Genomic DNA, 22,391 nt, shown 5'->3' on the forward strand with positions numbered 1-22,391 from the left:
GTGAGGAAGTCACACCTGTGTGGAAGACTGACCTCAGCCTAGACAGTTTCCTGCCCATCACGCATCTGGTACTTTCCTTACTCGCAGCATCACCATCATTGGTTATTTAGTTTTCTAATTATTCGTTCAAGGTCATTTTCTCCCAGTAGTCCGTATATTTCATGAGGTTTGATTTTGTTTTGTATAAATGTGTGTGTGTATATATATATATGTATATTCCTTTTCAGATTTTTTTTCTTTTATAGGTTATTACAAAATATTGAATAATGTTACCTGTGCTATACGGTAGGTTTCTGTTAGTTATCTATTTATATAAGGTAGTGTGTATATGTTAATCCCAAACTCCTAATTTATCCCTCCCCCGCTTTCTGCCTTGGTAACCATAAGTTTGTCTGTAAGTCTGTTTCTGTTGTGTAAACAAATTGATTTGTTTCCTTTTTTTAGATTCCACGTGCAAGTGATATCATACGATATTTGTCTGTCTGGTTTACTTCACTCGGTATGATCATCTCTAGGTACATCCATGTTGCTGCCAATGGCACTATTTCATTCCTTTTATGGCTGAGTATTATTACACTGTATACGTGTACCACATTTTCTTGATCTGTTCTTCTGTCGAGGGACATCTAGGTTGCTTCCATGTCTTGGCGATTGTAAACAGCTCTGCAATGAACATTGGGGTGCATGTATCTTTTTGAGTTATGGTTTTGAACGGATATAAGCCCAGGAGTGGGATTTGGGATCAGATGGTAGTTCTATTTTTAGTTTTTTTAGGGAACCTCTATACTGTTCTCTCTTGGAGAAGACAATGGCACCCCACTCCAGTACTCTTGCCTGGAAAATCCCATGGACGGAGGAGCCTGGTGGGCTGCCATCTATGGGGTCGCACAGAGTCGGACACGACTGAGCGACTTCACTTTCACTTTTCACTTTCATGCATTGGAGAAGGAAATGGCAACCCACTCCAGTGTTCTTGCCTGGAGAATCCCAGGGACGGGGGAGCCGGGTGGGCTGCCGTCTGCGGGGTTGCACAGAGTCGGACACGACTGAGGCGACTTAGCAGCAGCAGCAGCATACTGTTCTCTGTAGTGGCTGCACCGATTTACATTCCCACCAACAGTGTAGGAGGGTTAACAAGGAGGCTTTTTAAAAGGAAGGATGACTACCTTGATCTGACTTAAAATGCCACAGATCAAGCCATGCCCCACACAACTCTAATGTGGTGGCAATATATCAACTTTTCAAATAATTAGGTTAAAACACTTTCTTGAATACTTAATTATGAACAAATAATTGTGACAATGCAATGAATGGCAGCTATTTGCTGACCTTGGACGATACCAAAAGATACAACAAACTGTCCCTATTCATGAAATGACCTGGACACCAGCTGGTCATAAACAGTGCAAAATACACTCTATCTAGAAGGCAATATAGACCATGCACATAGAAACGTCCACCTAACTTTTTACGCTTCCACACATTATTACAACAGCTTCTATTTAAAAATATATTTCATCATATATTCATGTTTTTCATGCAATGAAGAAGTTGGCTTCACACACACACATATACAAATATACACACACACACTGCTTGGGTGAAGGTATCAGAACACACAAAATACAAAGCTGGCGGGGTGTGTGGGGCTGGGATTTGATAGTTCAGCCCTAGTTTCTCAAGATGTTATTTTGCAAGTGGATTTCAAACAAATAATTACATTAATCAAAACTCTATTTATTCTCCTACATCGGTACTGATTTCACCCACATTTATCAAATTTATGTTCCGCCTCTTGCCTGCCTCTCACTTCGCTGGGCAAAGAGCACGCACCTGAGCACATGCTCAGGGCTCTGCTTTGAAACGAGAGGTCTGTGAGGCTGAAACACAAAACACCAGGGCTCGGGGGCATCTTTCCTGTCCCTGTTTCTCATTAGACCTGCTCCTGGAATTCTGGGCTCTACCCTAGTTTTTAACTGATCTTAACTATAGAAGCAAATGATGATTGCATTATATTTAGTTCTCTGAACATGGATAAATTACATCATTCTTGTCATGTTAGGCCGTGAAAATTAAATACCAACTAAGATTTTTAGAAGCAGCTTAAAAAGAAAATATTAATGTGCCCTAATAAATCAGTGAGTGTATAATTCAAGGAAACAGAGAAAATAAGTAACAAATGTGAAAAAGACTAACACTTGGGGAATCCTGAGTAAACAGTAGTTCTTTGTATGATTATTGAAGTTTGGTTGTTGTTAGTCTGAAATGATTTTAAAATTTAGAAAACCAGGTAAGAGTTTAAATGACAATGATCCCAGGCCATTTAAGATGGTGACTATGTGGTTTTTTGAGGAACAGGGTGATTAATGAGACCCTCAATTAATGCGACCCCCCCCACTAGACAACACCTCAGACCAAAATTCCGCCATCTTTAAAATGCATTCATCTCTGCAGAGTGATCCTGCTTAAGATCCAAACAACTCCAAAATCCAATACCCATCTTCCAAGTCACCACTGGTAAAAGAAAATAAAATAGGAGGACTTGCATGTGAATTTTGCTTTGAACACAATTCCATACAGTAGCAAGTGTCTTTGCTTACCATTACCAAAGACCATATCAAAGAAAAGCAACCCAATACACAAGCCACACATTGGCAGTCTCATCCATCATGACTTGTGATCAATGCTTTTTTCCTATATATTGAGCATTTTCATCAGCTTAGTTGTCTCTAGGGAACCTATCAGGTACCAACCACCCGCCCGCAGGACAACTGTCCACTCACAACTCTCCCTGGTCACCAGGGCCCTTTGCAACTGTGAACACAACATCAGAAATTCCCTGGTGGTCCAGTGGGTTAGGACGCCCTGCTCTCACTGCTGAGGGCCCAGGTTCAATTTCTGGTGTGGGAACTAAGATCCCACAAGCTATGTGAAGACACAGTACCACACGGGGACAGTGGGGGAAATGCGTGTTCCCCCTACCACGTCTCTTGGTCCTTTACTCATTTCCACATTGTGGCATTTTATGACTTCCCTTGAGAGAAGATTCCAGTTAGTCTCACAGTGTATCTAGGTTTCTGGAAAAGTCTGTTTGCCAGTTGCCTTCCTCCCCCACATCCCCCAGCAATATGTTTACTGAGGAATACATTTTACCTCTACATTTTTATTTCTCAGGAGACTCTACTCACCAGACATTTGTTTTCCATGTGGTTCCCTGAGAGAGATGCACACAGACAGGAAGACTGTAAAACAGCAGAGGATAAATTGGGAGGCCGAGATAAACATGTACTTCAGTTCTGATATCCTGAACCTATTTTTAAGAGCGCAGGAAAGAACAAATTCTGTTTCTCCTCCTAAGTAACTCCATGGGAATTCTCTTGGTGCAATGATAATGCTGAGCACAGAGCAGCTCTTTCTATTCCTGGAAGGGAAGTTCGGCTCTTTAAATTTCCAAAAGAAAAGATTAAAGTTGTTCTTTACCTCTCAAAAAATATTCTCTTCAGTTAGCTTAGTACTGGCAGCACCTGTCATACCCTGGACTGGAATACTACTGGTAGAATCACTATATGTCCAAGATTCCTTATTTTTCTGAAAGTTCTGAAAATAAAAAAGACAAGGTATATGACCTTTAAAACTCTCTCATTTGTCTGATTGTATAGAAGGGATACCTTTTGAAGAGGCAAAGTGGGAATCATTTGGAATACAATGTTGGTGTCATGAAAATAATAGAATGCAGTTTATTCCTAAGAATGCATTTACCCAAAAGCCTATCGATTGCAGTCAATTCCAAATGATTCATGAACATCAGGGAGAGAGAGGACCCAACCAATGAGATTCTAAGGTTAATCTGATTCCTCCTTTTACGGCCTTCTTTCTTCTTGCTCCTTCTTCTTGCTTTCTTCTGGCTCCCCTTTATGCCACAGGACCTTTGCATATGCTGTTCTCTGTTGCACACAATAATGCTTTATTCATTTTTCCCCCTTACTTCTTTCCTTGTACCTGTATTTAAGTCTTACCAATAACTCAAATACTTGAATCAACAGAAAGGGTATTTATTATTCAACAAGTCTTCATGTATCCAATAACGAACAGTATTTTGGTGGCATTTAGAAGATAGGAGTTAGCAGGATACTGGCTTTGCAGGTAGCAAAGGAGATAGTCACAAACCAGCTCTGCATTCTAGCAGGGCCAGCACTCTGGTGGAGGCAGGTGCGGAATGGGAAGTGGCATGACATGAGGGTTATGAGCAGTGTGTTCTGCAGCCACACTGCCCGGGTTTGGTCCTGCTCTACCACTCACCAGCTGTGTGACCTCGGGCAAGTGACTTACCCTCTCTGGGCCTCAATTGCCTCATCTGAATAATGAGGGTGATGATAATATGACATCTACCTCAAAGGACAGCTTTGATGATTAAATGAGGTCATACAGGTAAGGTGCTTAGAAGAACATCTGCATTGAGCAAGGCTTATTCTTGCTATCAATGCTCCATGAGACAACAGGAGTACCGGACAAATTCTACTGGAGAACTCTCAGAAGACTGAGCACTAGGATTGCATGTTTTGAGGGCACAGCAGTACAGAAAACGTGGACTTCTCCTTCAGCTGTCTTGACAACAGCAAAAGATGTTTCCACATTTCAAATTCCTACCTTATGGCAACTACACAGGTTCTAAGCTTCACCCCAATACTCTGCCTCAAGTTTCTCTTTTCCTTTATTCTTTTTTTTTTTTTTTTTTTTTTGGCCACACCATGATGTGGTGTGTAGGATCTTAGTTCCTGGACCAGGAATTAATAAACCTGCATGCCCTGCAATGGAAGCATGGCGTCTTAACCGCTGGACCACCAGGGAAGTTCCTTTCCTCTTACTCTTTTCAGAAAGTATTTATTTATTTGGCTTTGCCAAGTCTCAGTTGCAGCATGTGGGATCCTGAGCTGTGCATGTGGGATCCAGTTCCCTGACCAAGGATCACACCCAGGCCCCCTGCTTTGGGAGCACAGAGGCCAAGTTGCTGGACCACCAGGCAAGTCCCTTTCCTCTTACTCTCTGAGGAAATCACTATTTCCTATTTTAAACAAATGCCATGGAAAACCACCTCAGAATTTCCTCATGAACAAGTCTAGTTTTGGAGAACATGTTCTCCAGCAACATGTTTGTTATTTCAGTGTAGAAACATCTGAACTGTATGTCCTGAACATCCCTGGACTGCGCTGGGCTTCAGAAAGCACGAAGGTGGGGCTCCAGCTGTGCCTGGGACACTCTGAGACACACCACACCCTCACGCTGGCTGACGCACTTGCCGAGAGTAAGTGTTGGTTTCAGCTGGATTTATTTGCCCTGATTTATCACTCTCTGTTTACACAAGGATTTCAGATCATGAACAAACTACCGTAAGTGATGTCTGGTCATCTCCAACTGACAAATCTTGTCCCTTGCATATCAAGAGGAAGGCAGATCTCAAGTTTGGTGAGTTCTCTTTTCCTGGACATTCCAGGCTTTATGACACCTGAAAGAGAAAAAAAAAGAGAGAGAGAGAGATTGTAGGACTTCTCTCATGGTCCAGTAGTTAAGATTCTGAGCTCCCAATATAGGGTGCGAGAGTTTGATACTTGGTCTGGAAACTAAGATTCTCACATGCCCTGTGGCCAAAAAAAAGAAAGAGAGATTGTACTGAAGACTGAAGCTACCTTATATTTCTGTAAACTGTAAACATGACAATAAAAAATGGAAATCCCACATATTTAAAACCTTAAGTTTACATTAGAATTCAAAGAACTTTTAACTACCTGCTATGGTAGGGCCCAAAAGGCAAACTTGTTAAGAGAGGAAATGGTATAAAGTGACCAGGTGAGGCAAATAGGGTGAGCATGGATACAATATATTTCCCCATAGAAATGTTGAAAATTGAAGCAGTACCATAAACCTTTTATTTTTTAATAAGCTGATAGCCTTTACAATTATTTCTAGACATTTATAAAGTCTGAAATATCATATAAAACATTTTTTTGAATTAAAATGTGGCTTGGGGAGAAGAAGGCATGAGAGATGTGCATTCATTGTTTCATGACGAAGAAAAGGGAGTCTGAGTTTGTGTCCTGTGGGTGAAGAGCTTGACCAGGGAGGGAGTGGTCATCCCAGGAGATCTAGTCATGATTTTTTTCTCTCAATGAGAACACTTATCCAGGGCTCACTCTGTGGTAGGGCTTTATATACAAGGTGGATTTATTTCCATCCTCAGGGAGTGCGTCAGGAAACAGATGGCTAAATATTTGGAAATGACACAGCTCGGGAAATGCTGAGATGGAAATGGGTCTCAGGTGCTGGCGGACCTTAGAGAGTGCTAACTCAGCTCACATGGGGAGAAAAAGTGGTCAGGAAATCAGCCCTGGCTAACGCAATGCTAAGCTTCAGCTCCTCTAGAAGGGAAATAGGACCATCAGGTGGAGGGTGCTGGGAAGGGTGTCCATTGATAAGGAGAGGTAGAATTCCAGCCCTAGAGCCATGAATCCAGGATGCACTCAGGGAAGGAACACATCCCTGCTGGAAGCAGAGCTGTTGTTCAGTCTCTCAGTGGTGACCGACTCTTTGCAACCCCATAGGCTGCAGCACACCAGGCTTCCCTGTCCTTCACCATCTTCCAGAGTCTGATGCCATCCAGCCACCTCATCCTCTGTCGTCCCCTTCTCCTCCTGCCCTCAATCTTTGCCAGCATCAGGGTCTTTTCCAATGAGTCTGCTCTTCGCATCAGGTGGCCAAAGGATTAGAGCTTCAGCTTCAGTATCAGCCCTTCCAATGAACATTCAGGGTTGATTTCCTTTAGAATTGACTGGTTTGATCTCCTTGCAGTCCAAGGGACTCTCAAGAGTCTTCTCCAGCACCACAGTTCAAAAGCATCAATTCTTCAGTGCTCAGTCTTCTTCATGGTCCAACTCTCACATTTGTACATGACTACTGGAAAAACCATAGTTTTGACTAGACGGACCTTTGTCAGCAAAATGATATCTCTGCTTTTGAATATGCTGTCTAGGTTTGTCATAGCTTTCCTTCCAAGGAACAAGTGGCAGTTTAGGATTGTATTACGTATGTTGCTTGTTTGCAGGGTTCATTTCATGTTCATTGCAGGGTGTAAGAAGATTCAAATGTCTAAGTATCCTGTCTATAATCTTAATTTTAAATTACCATCCTAAGCAATTAAATATACAAAACACACCTGAAGAATTCAGAAGAAAGGATGAAACAACTATCTCTAGTATTTTGCTGACTCAACAGAAGGGCCATCTTAGCAACAGATTTTATCATGAAATTAAAGAGGGATCCTTGATTAATTAAATTGAGAAGCAAACTTGTTTCAACTGCTGATGCTAGAAAGAGATTACAAGATTTTGCCTGAGCCAAAATAAAGCAAAATGGACAAACTCTCTCTACAAGTTGACTTTTTTGCTGACAAATTTTCAGTACTTAACGGATTTTTGTCAGATCTATTAAAGGCCTTAAAGCAGCCAGGAACTGGAATGAATATTTGAACAGAGAGCTGGATGTTTCCCACGCTGAGTGAATCATTGGAATCAGAGCTGAAGCATCAACTGTGTTCATCCACATGGCTTCCCTTCATCCAGGGGCCATGCAGTTGACACTTGACCATAGGACCCAGCCGTGGTAAACCCTTCACTGAGTAAGCTCTGTTTTCATATCAAAGTGTTGCTTCCCATCCTGTAAAGTAACAATTAGGAGAAATGTTCATGAGACTACCAAATCAAATCTTTGTCCTAATAATCAGAGTTGTAACACCATCTTTGCTACTTCTGTGTAACCAGTCAACCTGGCATGGCAGATGGAGGGGTTAAGTCATGTAGATAGACTCTTGGTTACAGCAGCCTTTCTACTAAGGGTCTCCAGAGACTGGGACTCACCTGCAAGCCACTAAATCCTGTCCCTTCCCACAGCCAGGCCCCTTTTCTGCTCCTAACATGCTGAAAGGTTCAGATGTGCTGCCCCTGGATGGGCAGGACCTAGGAGCTGTCCCCTTCTCTGGATGGAGCCAGCTCCACCCAGAATCACACTCCTCCCAGCATTCTGTTTCTAGATGTGGCCACCAATTTTAACCTAAACTTTCAGAACATCCTAAACATCATAGATGGCCACTGAGATCTGTTTGCCATTTCCATCACCTGTGCTTGAGTTTCCAGTCCCAAGTCTTTGACCTGCCCTTGAAAAGGGACCCTTCTCTGCCTTGTTATATACAACCTAGGGGACTTCCCTGGTGGTCCAGTGGTTAAGACTTTGCCTTCCAATGCATGGGGTGCTGATTTGACCCCTGAACGGGGGAACCTGGTGGGCTGCCGTCTATGGGGTCGCACAGAGTCAGACACGACTGAAGCAACTTAGCAGCAGCAGCAGCAGGCAACTAAGACCCTACATGCTTCATGGCCAAAGAACCAGAACATAAACAACAGAAGCAATATTGTAACAAATTCAATAAAGACTTTAAAAATGGTCAACATTTAAAAAAAAAAAAGTCCTACAATACAATTGTGGGCAAGAAAATAAAGGTCTATAAAATAAGTCTTCAAGAGATATGATGGAGAGAGGAAGGGACTGTTTGGCATTACAAGAAAAACCTGGGCATGTCCCTTCCGTGTGTGTGACAAGAGGTTAGAGATAAGCGTGCTTTGGTCCTGGCTGGTGGAGGGTTGCAGTATTTCTCTTCATTTATAAGGACTGACATGTTTGTAATGAATTTTCCTAGCCCATATTTTGGTCCCTGTTTCCCGTTTCCTGAAATAACTTCCATTTTTTCAATTCCACTCCAGCGCCCTCTGGCCTTTTCAGTAGCTCCCACTGGTAGCTTATGAGGTGTTTAAAACCAAATTACTCTCCTTACATGCAGTAATGCTGCTCTCTTTTTCTCTGCAATTTTTCCAACTTGCTATCAATCTTCATGTAAGGTTTCCAACCAAAGTGTGTGGATAAAAAATATCCCCTTTCTAAGTGGCTTTTTCTATTAACCTGGCTCATCCCACCTTGTCAAAACACTTAGTAACTCCCTTAAAGTCCTGGCTCACATTTCAATTTACCAGTGACCTTGTGTGGATGAATCACTTTGCCACTGCGACAAAAAAGGCTTCTCAGGGAATATGGGGATAGTCATTCTCTTTTCAGCTACAGAGCGAGAATTTGAGGATTTCTTAGTATTTGAACAGTGCCCTGTAGTTGAACAGAATGATACAATCTCTTCGGTGACCTTGATCAGTTAGACACACAGGGAGGGCTAGTATCCAGTACCCCATCAGAGCTCAGCTGCTGCTGCTGCTGCTGCTGCTAAGTCACTTCAGTCCTGTCCGACTCTGTGCGACCCCATAGACAGCAGCCCACTAGGCTCCCCTGTCCCTGGGATTCTCCAGACAAGAACACCAGAGTGGGTGGCCATTTCCTCCTCCAATGCATGAAAGTGAAAAGAGAAAGTGAAGTTGCTCAGTCGTGTCCCACTTGTAGCGACCCCATGGCCTGCAGCCCACCAGGCCCCTCCATCCATGGGATTTTCCAGGCAAGAGCACTGGAGTGGGGTGCCATCGCCTTCTCCCATCAGAGCTCAGAGCAACCTCTAAAAGATCAGGACTCCATCATGTTTCCTCAACCGCCCCTTCATTCCAAAGTCTGCAGCCCACCCGCTGTGGAAACATGTTTTTATGGTAATGACTTGTTTATGCAAATGATGCCATTGCCTGCTATAAAAATTTCCCAGAGTCCCTTCCCAATGAGCTAAAATATGTCCATTCCCATATAGAATAACTAACTGAACAGGTCAGTGCATACATGGTCATCAGGTGTAGCTTTGTAAGGATGGAAGGATGAAGGCTGGCTGGAAGCTGCCATCATTTCAGGGAGGTGATGGCGTCAGGCCCAGCATCTTGCTTGGTGACAACCTCCCTCTTTCTCCATGTAGTAGTCCTTTCCTGGAACAGAAAGAGAGAGTGCTTTTTCTTTATTCTTATGTGATACATATAAGAAATGCTTCCATGCTCAATAAATGAGTTGCTTTTATTCTTCAGCAGATTCTGATCAATAAACCATGCTCTTGTCAAGCAGTCATCTGTTGTTAATTTGTTTTTTGTTTTTTTATTTGCCAAGTTCAGTATTGGGGCTTTCTTCATTTCAAGCAGTTTTTACTTTAATCGTGCCAGAATTGCTATTCCATCTTGTTTGAGAAGTTTATAAAAATGCAGACAAGAAGTTTCAACATTTCTAGTGCGTCATGGAGCTTTTCTATGAAAATGAGGTTTTCTAAAGAAAATGAGGAAAAATAGTGACTATCTTTCTGCTCACAGCCAACAAATCTGCTATATTTCCCATTGCTATAATTACTTTCCAAACAACACAGCTGAGAGTGTGAAAAAATTGAAAACTTGTGATGCCCAAATCACTCAGGGCCGCCCTGGTTTTCCGTTGACAATGACAATTGGCTACATTTATTCTAATTTTGCATTCTATACTAAGTTGGGAAAGCTGACATTCTTCTTTTGACTCACATTCACAAAAAGGGAAGAATTCCTTAATGGGGCTTTTTCTTGACAGATTCATGGCTTCAGTGCAATTAAATAAGTGAAAATTAAACATAAAAGCCATCTTGTTTTATGCTAAGAATACTACTACGTCAAATAAACCTATAAGGATTAGAAGTGTGATGTAAGTTAAACTCTATTTTTATGCCTTGTATTATGATTTAACTTTGGAAAATATATGTCAACACAAGAATATAATATTCTATGTTATTTCATGAAAATATTCTCTCATAGTATTTTCCATCAATCACTTTCCCTTCATTTCATTATTTAAAGGTTCTGAACAATATTTGTTATGCCGTATTAACAGTTTCAAAAATCATTATTAATTATTGCAGTATATGCTTGAAATAATAAATATACATTTGGATTCAAATGACCTTTATCTCAGTTTCCTTATCTGTAGAAAGAGGAAGTAATGTCTACTTCTCAGGGTTCTTGAAAGAGCTCATGTGATCATGATGGTGAACACCCACTGTCGTGCCCTCATGTAAAATAATCACCAGTACTACACGTATATGTGCGTGTGTGGATGTATGTGTGTGCACATGCAGAATCCTGTGCCCTGGAAGACACGTGGCTCTGGATACCACCCTGCTGTGCCCTGCTGCCTGCTCCCCCCTCGTAAGCAACATGCAGTGGGCACAAGTCCTTTTCCACCTGTGGATCACAATTTCCTCATCTGTGATACAATACATTTGGATAAGCCTAATATATAGTTCCTTCATGGCCTAAGAACTTTTTCTAAAGGTTTTTAGAAATTCAAGTGTTGATTTCTTACTTGCTCTACCCTTCATCTCAAAATAAACAATAACATGTACACCTGAGGAAAATCTCTGCATCCTGGTTCTATGGTCTAATACCATTAAATATATATATATAAATGACCAGAAACAATCCAGAGTGAGTTACTCCAAAGTCTTAAGGTCTTAGCAATGTTGCTAAGGTAGTAGACACTATATAAAAACTTTAAAGCAACTCAGTAGAGACAAATTTAACTAAGAAGCACCATTGTCACTGGAGAGATCTGATTACCAATTCAAGGAAGGCTCTCACCTAGACATAAACATATTTAGCATTAGCTGTAGCAGTATACTATTACAAAGTTTAGGTCAGAAGATATGCACTTATATGTGCATGCCCAAGGCAAGAAACAATGCATGAAATTCTAGACAAATGCTTTTTACACATTTTTATTTCCTTTATTGTTTATGCTCTATTTCAAGTTCCTTGAGGGCCAGTGCCGTGTCTGTCATATCTATTTAAAAGACCAACATTTATCTACTGCCTGCTAAGGATAGAAGCTGAAGTTGAACGGTTCTATGAAGACCTACAAGACCTTTTAGAACTAACACCCAAAAAAGATGTCCTTTTCATTATAGGAGACTAGAATGCAAAAGTAGGAAGTCAAGACACACCTGGAGTAACAGGCAAATTTGGCCTTGGAATACGGAATGAAGCAGGGCAAAAACTAATAGAGTTTTGCCAAGAAAATGCACTGGTCATAGCAAACACCCTCTTCCAACAACACAAGAGAAGACTCATGGACATCACTAGATGGTCAACACCGAAATCAGATTGATTATATTCTTTGCAGCCAAAGATGGAGAAGCTCTATACAGTCAACAAAAACAAGACTGGGGGCTGACTGTGGCTCAGATCATGAACTCCTTATTGCCAAATTCAGACTTAAATTGAAGAAAGTAGGGAAAACCACTAGACCATTCAGGTATGACCTAAATCAAATCCCTTATGATTATACAGTGGAAGTGAGAAATAGATTTAAGGGCCTAGATCTGATAGATAGAGTGCCTGATGAACTATGGAATGAGGTCCGTGACATTGTACAGGAGACAGGGATCAAGACCATCCCCCTACAAAAGAAATGCAAAAAAGCAAAATGGCTCTCTGGGGAGGCCTTACAAATAGCTGTGAAAAGAAGAGAAGCGAAAAGCAAAGGAGAAAAGGAAAGATATAAGAATCTGAATGCAGAGTTCCAAAGAAGAGCAAAAAGAGATAAGAAAGCCTTCCTCAGCGATCAATGCAAAGAAATAGAGGAAAACAACAGAATGGGAAAGACTAGAGATCTCTTCAAGAAAATTAGAGATACCAAGGGAACTTTTCATGCAAAAATGGGCACAATAAAGGACAGAAATGGTATGGACCTAACAGAAGCAGAAGATATTAACAAGAGGTGGCAAGAATACACAGAAGAACTGTACAAAAAAGATCTTCACGACCCAGATAATCATGACAGTGTGATCACTGACCTGGAGCCAGACATCCTGGAATGTGAAGTCAAGTGGGCCTTAGGAAGCATCACTACGAACAAAGCTAGTGGAGGTGATGGAATTCCAGTTGAGCTATTCCAAATCCTGAAAGATGATGCTGTGAAAGTGCTGCACTCAATATGCCAGCAAATTTGGAAAACTCAGCAGTGGCCACAGGACTGGAAAAGGTCAGATTTCATTCCAATCCCAAAGAAAGGCAATGCCAAAGAATGCTCAAACTACCGCACAATTGCACTCATCTCACACGCTAGTAAAGTAATGCTCAAAATTCTCCAAGCCAGGCTTCAGCAATACGTGAATCGTGAACTTCCTGATGTTCAAGCTGGTTTTACAAAAGGCAGAGGAACCAGAGATCAAATTGGCAACATCCGCTGGATCATCGAAAAAGCAATAGAGTTCTAGAAAACCATCTATTTCTGCTTTATTGACTATGCCAAAGCCTTTGACTGTGTGGATCACAATAAACTGTGGAAAATTCTGTAAGAGATGGGAATATCAGACCACCTGACCTGCCTCTTGAGAAATCTGTATGCAGGTCGGGAAGCAACAGTTAGAACTGGACATGGAACAACAGACTGGTTCCAAATAGGAAAAGGAGTACATCAAGGCTGTATATTATCACCCTGCTTATTTAACTTATATGCAGAGTACATCATGAGAAACGCTGGACTAGAAGAAACACAAGCTGGAATCAAGATTGCCGGGAGAAATATCAATAACCTCAAATATGCAGATGACACCACCCTTATGGCAGAAAGTGAAGAGGAACTCAAAAGCCTCTTGATGAAAATGAAAGTGGAGAGTGAAAAAGTTGGCTTAAAGCTCAACATTCAGAAAACGAAGATCATGGCATCTGGTCCCATCACTTCATGGGAAATAGATGGGCAAACAGGGGAAACAGTGTCAGACTTTATTTTTTTGGGCTCCAAAATCACTGCAGGTGGTGACTGCAGCCATGAAATTAAAAGACGCTTACTCCTTGGAAGGAAAGTTATGACCAACCTAGATAGCATATTCAAAAGCAGAGACATTACTTTGCCAACAAAGGTCCGTCTAGTCAAGGCTATGGTTTTTCCTGTGGTCATGTATGGATGTGAGAGTTGGACTGTGAAGAAGGCTGAGTGCCAAAGAATTGATGCTTTTGAACTGTGGTGTTGGAGAAGACTCTTGCGAGTCCCTTGGACTGCAAGGAGATCCAACCAGTCCATTCTGAAGGAGATCAGCCCTGGGATTTCTTTGGAAGGAATGATTCTAAAGCTGAAACTCCAGTACTTTGGCCACCTCATGCGAACAGCTGACTCATTGGAAAAGACTCTGATGCTGGGAGAGATTAGGGGCAGGAGGAGAAGGGGACGACAGAGGATGAGATGGCTGGATGGCATCACTGACTTGATGGACATGAGTCTGCGTGAACTCTGGGAGTTGGTGATGGACAGGGAGGCCTGGCGTGCTGCGATTCATGGGGTCGCAAAGAGTCGCACACGACTGAGCGACTGAACTGAACTGAACTGAAGGATCTATATATAGAGTAACGTAGTTTATCTGTACAACACAAAGAAGAAACACAAAGAAGGCGATTAGGCTTGAATGAAAGGTTTACAGCAGCCAGGAATCTGGGAACCTGCTATCGTTCTTCTTTACCATCCCAGGGTATGACTTCCATAAGATCACCTCATGTTTTAGGATGGTTACTGGGGCTGTTACCATGTTTATACTTGAGGCTGAAGTTGAATGGAAGAAAAGAAAGGGATGTAACTCTAGACTGGGTCTGAAACTTTAATGATGCTTTCCAGAAGTTAGAGAGAACACTTAGGCTAACCTCTCATTGCTGAGAACTTAGTCACAAGAAGACTGAGAATCACAAATATTTATGGAGACAGTGTCCTCACCTAAAAATTGGGAGTCTGTTCTTTCCTTAAAGAACACTTAATATACAACTGATTCAGCTGTCATCTCCATGTTACAGAAGCAGACATTAAGGCTCACTGTGGTCAAATAATTGTGTGCAATCAGAAAATACTATAGCTTGTGACCTACCTCATCCCAAAGCATGGACTCTTCATGATGTAACTCTGGCATCAGCGTTACCTCGCAGATGGCTGCCATGTAACAGGCATCAATCCAGGATCCTGCAAGGAGGCAGTGAACGGGCACCCTGGAGCAGCAGCAATAAAATGGTGAAGAACGTGCTTCTCCAATCTTCACATGTTCGTGACTCCTCTGTGCATCTAGTTAAAGTGAAGATTCTAACTCAGTAGAAATGGGGTGGATCTGAGAACCTAAGTTTCTAATAAACTTGCAGGGAACAGCTATGCCACTGGTCCACAGACCACTCCAGTAAAATAGCCACTTCACATGTGTGGCTATTGAGTACTTTAAATGCAGCTTTCCTGAATGGAGACGTGGTATGCAGGAAGTATAAAACACAGAGTGGATTTCAAAGATTTAATAAGAAGAAAAATAAAAAATATCTCATTCATATTTTATATAGATTTCATGTTGAAATTACAGTGTGTTTTGGTTATCCTGGATTAAGTAAGATATACTATGGTAAATTAAATTAATTTCACCTCTTTCTTTCTAATTTTAAAATAGAAAATGCAAGATCGCATATATGGCTCACTTTATATTCTTAGTGGACAATGGTGGTCTAGATGCTTCGTGCTCCTGCTAAGTTGCTTCAGTCCTGTCTGACTCTTTGCAACCCTATGGACTGTAGCCCGCCAGGCTCTTCTGTCCATGGGATTCTCCAGGTAAGAATACTGGAGTGGCCACTTGCTGTGGCCTCCTCCAAGGTATCTTCCTGACACAGGGATCGAACCTGTTTCTCTTAAATCTAGCTGCACTGGCAGGTGGGTTCTTTACCACTAGCGCCAAAGATTTAATAAGAAGAAAAATAAAAAAATATTTCATTCATATTTTATATAGATTTCCCTCCTGGGAAGCCCTAGTTCAAGCCCTGAATCCTCACTTAGTAGAAGAAAGACTATAGGTAAATTAACTTGAATAAGTCTGATCACTTCATGGGAAATAGATGGGGAAACAGTGGAAACAGTGTCAGACTTTATTTTTTGGGGCTCCAAAATCACTGCAGATGGTGACTGCAGCCATGAAATTAAAAGACGCTTACTCCTTGGAAGGAAAGTTATGACCAACCTAGATAGCATATTCAAAAGCAGAGACATTACTTTGCCTACAAAGGTCCATCTAGTCAAGGCTATGGTTTTTCCTGTGGTCATGTATGGATGTGAGAGTTGGACTGTGAAGAAGGCTGAGTGCCAAAGAATTGATGCTTTTGAACTGTGGTGTTGGAGAAGACTCTTGAGAGTCCCTTGGACTGCAAGGAGATCCAACCAGTCCATTCTGAAGGAGATCAGCCCTGGGATATCTTTGGAAGGAATGATGCTAAAGCTGAAACTCCAGTACTTTGGCCACCTCATGGAAGAGTTGACTCACTGGAAAAGACCCTGACGCTGGGAGGGATTGGGGGCAGGAGGAGAAGGGGACGACAGAGGATGAGATGGCTGGATGGCATCACTGACTCGATGGGCATGAGTCTGAGTGAACTCCGGGAGTTGGTGATGGACAGGGAGGCCTGGCGTGCTGCGATTCATGGGGTCACAAAGAGTCGGACACGACTGAGGGACTGAACTGAACTGAACTGAAGTTCAGTTTTCCCTTGTAAAGTGAGGGTAATAAAAGTGTTCACTTCCTAGGGTTGCTGTGATGATTAAATAAGAGAAACAAAATGAAGCACTTAACACATGGTAACTCTTTGAAGCCGAGCTATGGTTTTGGGATTTCAACAAGGACCACTAGACAAAAACGATTTGATGCCTCATATTTTAAAAATATGCCAGGCATACTCATCAGGCACTTTAATAGTTTTGTTGCCTACTGATTTAAAAGGGATGTTGGTCTTATGCATCACATAAACCAGGTCCTTCTCATAATTTTCTAAATTCAATAAAACGAAGTTCCCAGTGACCCCACACACAGGAAGTCACGTTCAGTCATTGGTGTTGGATAGAGTTACTGAACCTCCACTTCCAGGTCGGCTGATTCATGTCAGCTCTGCTTGCACAGAACTACATTTTACTGCAGGTCCCCAATTTATATACAAAAAAAAAATCTCTCCTGAGCTCCATGCTTTCACTGGTCTGCCTCTTCCCAGAACATGCCAGGTCAGGTAAGTTCCCAGAAGTCCAGTAACTGAGTGGGCAATTTGCCTAAAGCCAATTAGTGAAAAGGCCAATTCACCAAAAACCCAATTCATCACATTTGCTTATACCATTCAACTATTTCATTGGGGTTCATGGTTTTGATCATGTCCTCCTTACAGTGTTTTAAGGAACATTTAATTTGTTCCTGCCACAGTCTCCACTGTTCCAACTGAAGCCAAGACAAGAGACGAAGAGGCTGAAGGAAGAGCAGAGAAAGGAAACTTGAAAGGGGGAAGCTGGGGAGGGGGGCAGCGCTGGTGGAGGAGAGAGACTCCACAGAGGGTGAGAAGCATGTAGTGACTAAACTATTGCATAATCTCAGATAGTGAGCAGTCTTATCAATGTATTTTTCAAGATAATTATCACTCACACAAATATCAATGGCAATAGTTCCTGATATTCAAGAAAGTGGGCTTCCCAGGTGGTTCTAGTGGTACAGAACCTGCCTGCCAATGCAAGAGACATAAGAGATGCAGGTTTGATTCCTGGATTGGGAAGATCCCCTGGAGGAGGGCATGGCAACCCACTCCAGTATTCTTACCTGGAGAATCCCAAGGACAGAGGAGCCTGGCGGGCTGCAGTCCATAGGCTCACAAAGAGTCGGACATGACTGAAGAGACAGCACTCACACGCTCATTCAAGAAGGTACTCCAGAATGTACATTTATTGACTATGTAAAGAATCCTTAACAGTAAAATCTCTAATGCATAATAATGATCCTTTTTTTAAAAGGTATAGCTGGTTTTCAATGTTGTGTTGGTTTCTGCTATATGTACACATGCATCCCCTCTTTTCTGGATTGCCTTCCCATTTAGGTCACCACAGAGCACTGAGTGGAGTTCCCTGTGCTGCTCACTAGGCTCTCTTTAGATAGCTATTTTATGAGGTGAAAGTGTTAGTCACTCAGTTGTGTCCAACTCTTTGCAACCCCATGGACTGTAGACCGCCAGGCTCTTCTGTCCTTGGAATTCTCCAGGCAAGAATACTGGAGTGGGTAGTCATTCCTTCTCCAGGGGATCTTCTTGACCCCAGGACCCAATAGTATCCATAGTGTACAGATGTCAATTCCAATCTCCCAATTCACCCCACCCTTCTTTCCCTCTCAGTGTCAATACATTTGTTCTCTACATCTGTGTCTCTATTCCTGCCCTGCAAATAGGTTCATCTGTACCATTTTTCTAGATTCCATATATATATATATATGTGTGTGTGTGTTAATATACGATATTTGTTTTCCTCTTTCTGACTTACTTCACTCTGTATGCATCTCCAGCTTCATCCACGTGTCTGCAAATGGCACAATTTTGTTCCTTTTTAAGGTAATAATACATTCTTATACTCAATTACTTATACTCACTTGCCTTTGGCAAAATGGTCATTCAGTAAATCAGCTTCTAGAATATATTTATTCTAGAAGTTATATATCTATACAACTGAATTGTTGTGCTATAGAACTGAAACTTACACAATATTGCAAATCAACTATATAATGTCATAAAAACTATAAATGTCATTAAAAACATTTTTAAAGAACTAATCTAAAAAATCAATTAATTAATCAGTCAGCTTCTAAGAGGTGGCCTGCTTGGAGATATCCAAAGAAAGTTGATGATGGTTGAGTTAAGAGGGAGGTGCAAAAAACTGGAGAGGCTGTGTATTATGGTTTTTACTTTTATAAGAAAAAAGTTTAGAAAAACAATGATCAAAAATTATATACAATCTTTTACTTTACGAGCCCTGGCTATTGTGCAGGCGCTAAAGCAGCGTCAACAAATGTTTGTGCCCAAGCCCTGCGCCCCTCCTCACCTACCCCCCACTTCTCAAGTATTTTGCTCCTCCCTGCTTAAGTGCATGTGAATAGAACCGGCTGAGACATTCTGAGGTCAGTGCACTTTTTGGTGTGTGAATAACAGGAAATCTAATTGCCAATCTGAGCCTCCCAACTCTATTATCACATATGAGTGAACACAGCTGTCCTCCCCCAAAACTAAATTGTAAAAGAAATATACCACCATCTTAATGAGAGGGCGTGATGCAAAGACTGGGAAGACATGCCTAGACACAGACTGAAGGTCTTAGAGTAATTAAAGACTGTATCAGGGACGAAGATTGCTGAGTGAGCTGAAAGGAATTATGATGCTCTCCTGAGACCGTGGGTGCCTTTCTCCCCTGATCCACCTGTGTGGTCCTGGAGTCAGCTACACTCATCTCATGAGATGGGAACCTTAGATTGCCATAACCTGACTCATTTAAAATTTCCATCCTAGATTTGACCATTTCTCCTTGTTGTCTTGTTTGCACAACATAGTTTCTAAATATAATCTGACATGGAACAATGGACTGGTTACAAATTGGGAAAGGAGATACATCAAGGCTGTATATTTTCCCCCTGCTTATTTAACTTATATGCACAGTACATCATGTGAAATGCCAGGCTGGTTGAAGCACAAGCTGGAATCAAGATTGCTAAGAGAAATATCAATAACCTCAGACATACAGATGACACCACCCTTTTGGAAGAAAGTGAAGAGGAACTGAAGAGCCTCTTGATGAAAGGGAAAAAGGAGAGTGAAAAAGCTGGCTTAAAACTCAGCATTCAAAAAACTAAGATCATGGCATCTGGTCCCATCACATCATAGCAAATGGATGGGGAAACAATGCAAACAGTGACAGACTTCATTTTCTTGGGCTCCAAAATCACTGCAGATGGTGCCTGCAGCAATGAAATTAAAAGACACTTGCTCCTTGGAAGAAAGGCTATGACAAACCTAGACAGCATATTAAAAAGCAGAGACATTACTTTGCCAACTAAAGGTCCATCTAGTCAAAGCTAAGGTTTTTCCAGTAATCATGTATGGATGTGAGAGTTGGACCACAAAGAAAAGCTGAGCACTGAAGAATTGATGCTTTTGAACTGTGGTGTTAGAGAAGACTCTTGAGAGTCCCTTGGACTGCAAGGAGATCAAACCAGTCAGTCCTAAAGGAAATAAGTTCTGAATATTCATTGGAAGGACTGATGCTGAAGCTGAAGCTCCAGTCATTTGGCCACCTGATGTGAAGAACTGACTCAGTGGAAAAGACCCTGATGCTGGAGGGTTGAATGCTGAAAGAGTGAAGGCAGGAGGAGAAGGGGACAACAGAGGATGAGATGGTTGGATGGCATCACCGACTCAATGGACATGAGTTTGAGCAAGCTCCAGGAATTGGTGATGGAAGGGAAGCCTGGTGCTGCAGTCCATGGGGTCACAAAGAGTCAGACACAACCGAGCAACTGAACTGATAATTTGACTTCTGTGAGTTACGAGTATCTCAGTCTCTTAACATCTCTTTCTATAAATTCTGCTTTATAATCATTCTTAGGATAATCATAGTTATCATTCTCACCCCTCTTGCCTGCTATGTGTGTTTGTACGTATGCATCATACCCTTAGGTCTGTACAATGATATTATGAGCAAGATACTTGGATTCTCATTTATAGAGGAATTAGTGAAAGTGTTAGTCTCTCAGTCATGTCTGACTCTTTGAGATCCCATGGGCTGTAGCCTGCCAGGCTCCTCTGTCCATGGAATTCTCTAGGCAAGAATACTAGAGTGGGTAGCCATTCCCTTCTCCAAGGGACCTTCCCAAACCAGAGATCGAACCTGGGTTTCCTGCACTGCAGGCAGACCCTTTACCATCTGAGCCACCAGGGAAGCCCACAGAGGAAATAACCAGATCCCAAATATACAAGGAATATGCTCAGCTCAGGAGACCTCAGCTGGACAAAAACCGGAGTATCTTTGACTCCAAAATCTGTGGTGCTCAACCCCTATGTGCTAGCATTTTCTGTGTCAAAGAGTCATGTCAGTCTTTGGAAGTGACAAGACCAGGTATCTGAACCAGGTTCTAAATTATGGAAAATCCACACTTTTCCAGGCAATCTTTCCTGGGCATGATGGAATAATGTTCACATCTGCATCAGCTGTTTGCAACTACCTGTTTTTCTTATGATTTGAAAGTCAGATTATTGGGTAATAATAACACTACATGTGTGCTTAATATTTTTCTCATATATATATATATAAGTATATATATTTAGATTACTGTAGTAGGAAAAGGGCATTGTTTCTTGTTCAAAGAATATCTAGTAACATCTCACAGAGTAAGAGCATTTTTATTTAAACACATGAGATATGCAAATAAAGTGACCTAGACTCAGGCTCCCCTGAGATGAATTCTTTGGGTTAGGAGCAGCTTTTGACTGAGACAAAGCAGTACACCCCACTCACCACCAAAAATATAATAATGGCAAAACCTGGCTAACGCAGGAGTCCAGCCAGTAATGAAAACCAGACATTCTAGAGCTGCTGGACATCAAGACGAAAGTCAAAGGCAAAAACAAAACAATACTAAGGTCAATGCAGAAATAGTCCTGTGATGAACACACTGGAGCAACTTGAAAAATTCTCATTTGTAAAAGCTTCCTTCTTTTCCTTTGTAATATAAATCTCCATCTCTCACAATTTGCGAAACATCGAGCCAATATTTGGATTCCTTGGATGAGAACAGTTTAGAAGGTAGTGAGGGCAGATGAAAGGCTTTCCGCTTTCTCAGTGGAGAGAGAGTAGGAGGCTATGGCCGGAACCTTGATAGGTACAGATGATAATTCTCAGAATATTGAGTTTATCAGAACATCCTGTTCTTTGGTAAAATAAGGCCTTCCTGACACTATTATTCCTGACCTTGGGAAAATATTTATGAGTGTGTGTACAAAAGGATGTGTTTTTGTGTTTGCATCTGTGAAATGAGAGCAGTGAATGATGCTCGGAAAGGGCTGGAACACAACTCACTGGTTGGGATGCTTCCAGGATTTTAAAAGGCTCAAGTCGGCCCTCGAAGAGAACATGAGAGTTTACCTTCACACCACTTAAGTCTTAACAAAAGAAGAATGACAATTAATATAGGGAAAAGGAGTTTTTTTCAGAACACAGGAAACTGAGTCAGAGAAAAATCCAGGCCTTGGATTCCAAGTTCCAATTTTGGCCTGAATGAGCTCAATGGGCAGTAAGAATCTATGAACAGCAAACCTTCATGAAGGGGAGGTGGGGATGGGATGAGCCAGGGCAGCCCTGTGTAATTCAACCCAAACCCCCCTGGATCTTAAAGGTTCAAAAAAATGACATAGTAAAAATAGGAAAGCAAAATACCCACCAAGGTGGCAGTGTTAGTCGCTCAGCCTTGTCCAACTCTGCAACCCCACGGGCTGTAGCCCACCAGGCTCATGGGATTCTCCATGCAAGAATACTGGAGTGGGTTGCCATTTCCTTCTCCATAGGATCTT

The 22,391-nt window shown here is 41.8% G+C and overlaps 1 long non-coding RNA gene across 1 annotated transcript in view; it reads right to left on the reverse strand.

Moving 5' to 3' along the window:
- Positions 1–2,343: 2,343 nt before the first annotated feature.
- The window catches only part of LOC129635169 (uncharacterized), a 28,665-nt gene continuing 8,617 nt past the window's right edge, over positions 2,344–22,391 (reverse strand). The window contains exons 3-6 of the long non-coding RNA XR_008706134.1: positions 14,885–14,976; positions 9,811–9,950; positions 5,387–5,503; positions 2,344–2,514 (exon numbers count right to left, since the gene is read on the reverse strand). This is a non-coding gene — a long non-coding RNA (uncharacterized LOC129635169). The remainder of the gene's footprint in view (positions 2,515–5,386; positions 5,504–9,810; positions 9,951–14,884; positions 14,977–22,391) is intronic.

The sequence above is a fragment of the Bubalus kerabau genome, chromosome 20, assembly GCF_029407905.1.
Source record: "Bubalus kerabau isolate K-KA32 ecotype Philippines breed swamp buffalo chromosome 20, PCC_UOA_SB_1v2, whole genome shotgun sequence".
NCBI lineage: Eukaryota > Metazoa > Chordata > Mammalia > Artiodactyla > Bovidae > Bubalus > Bubalus kerabau.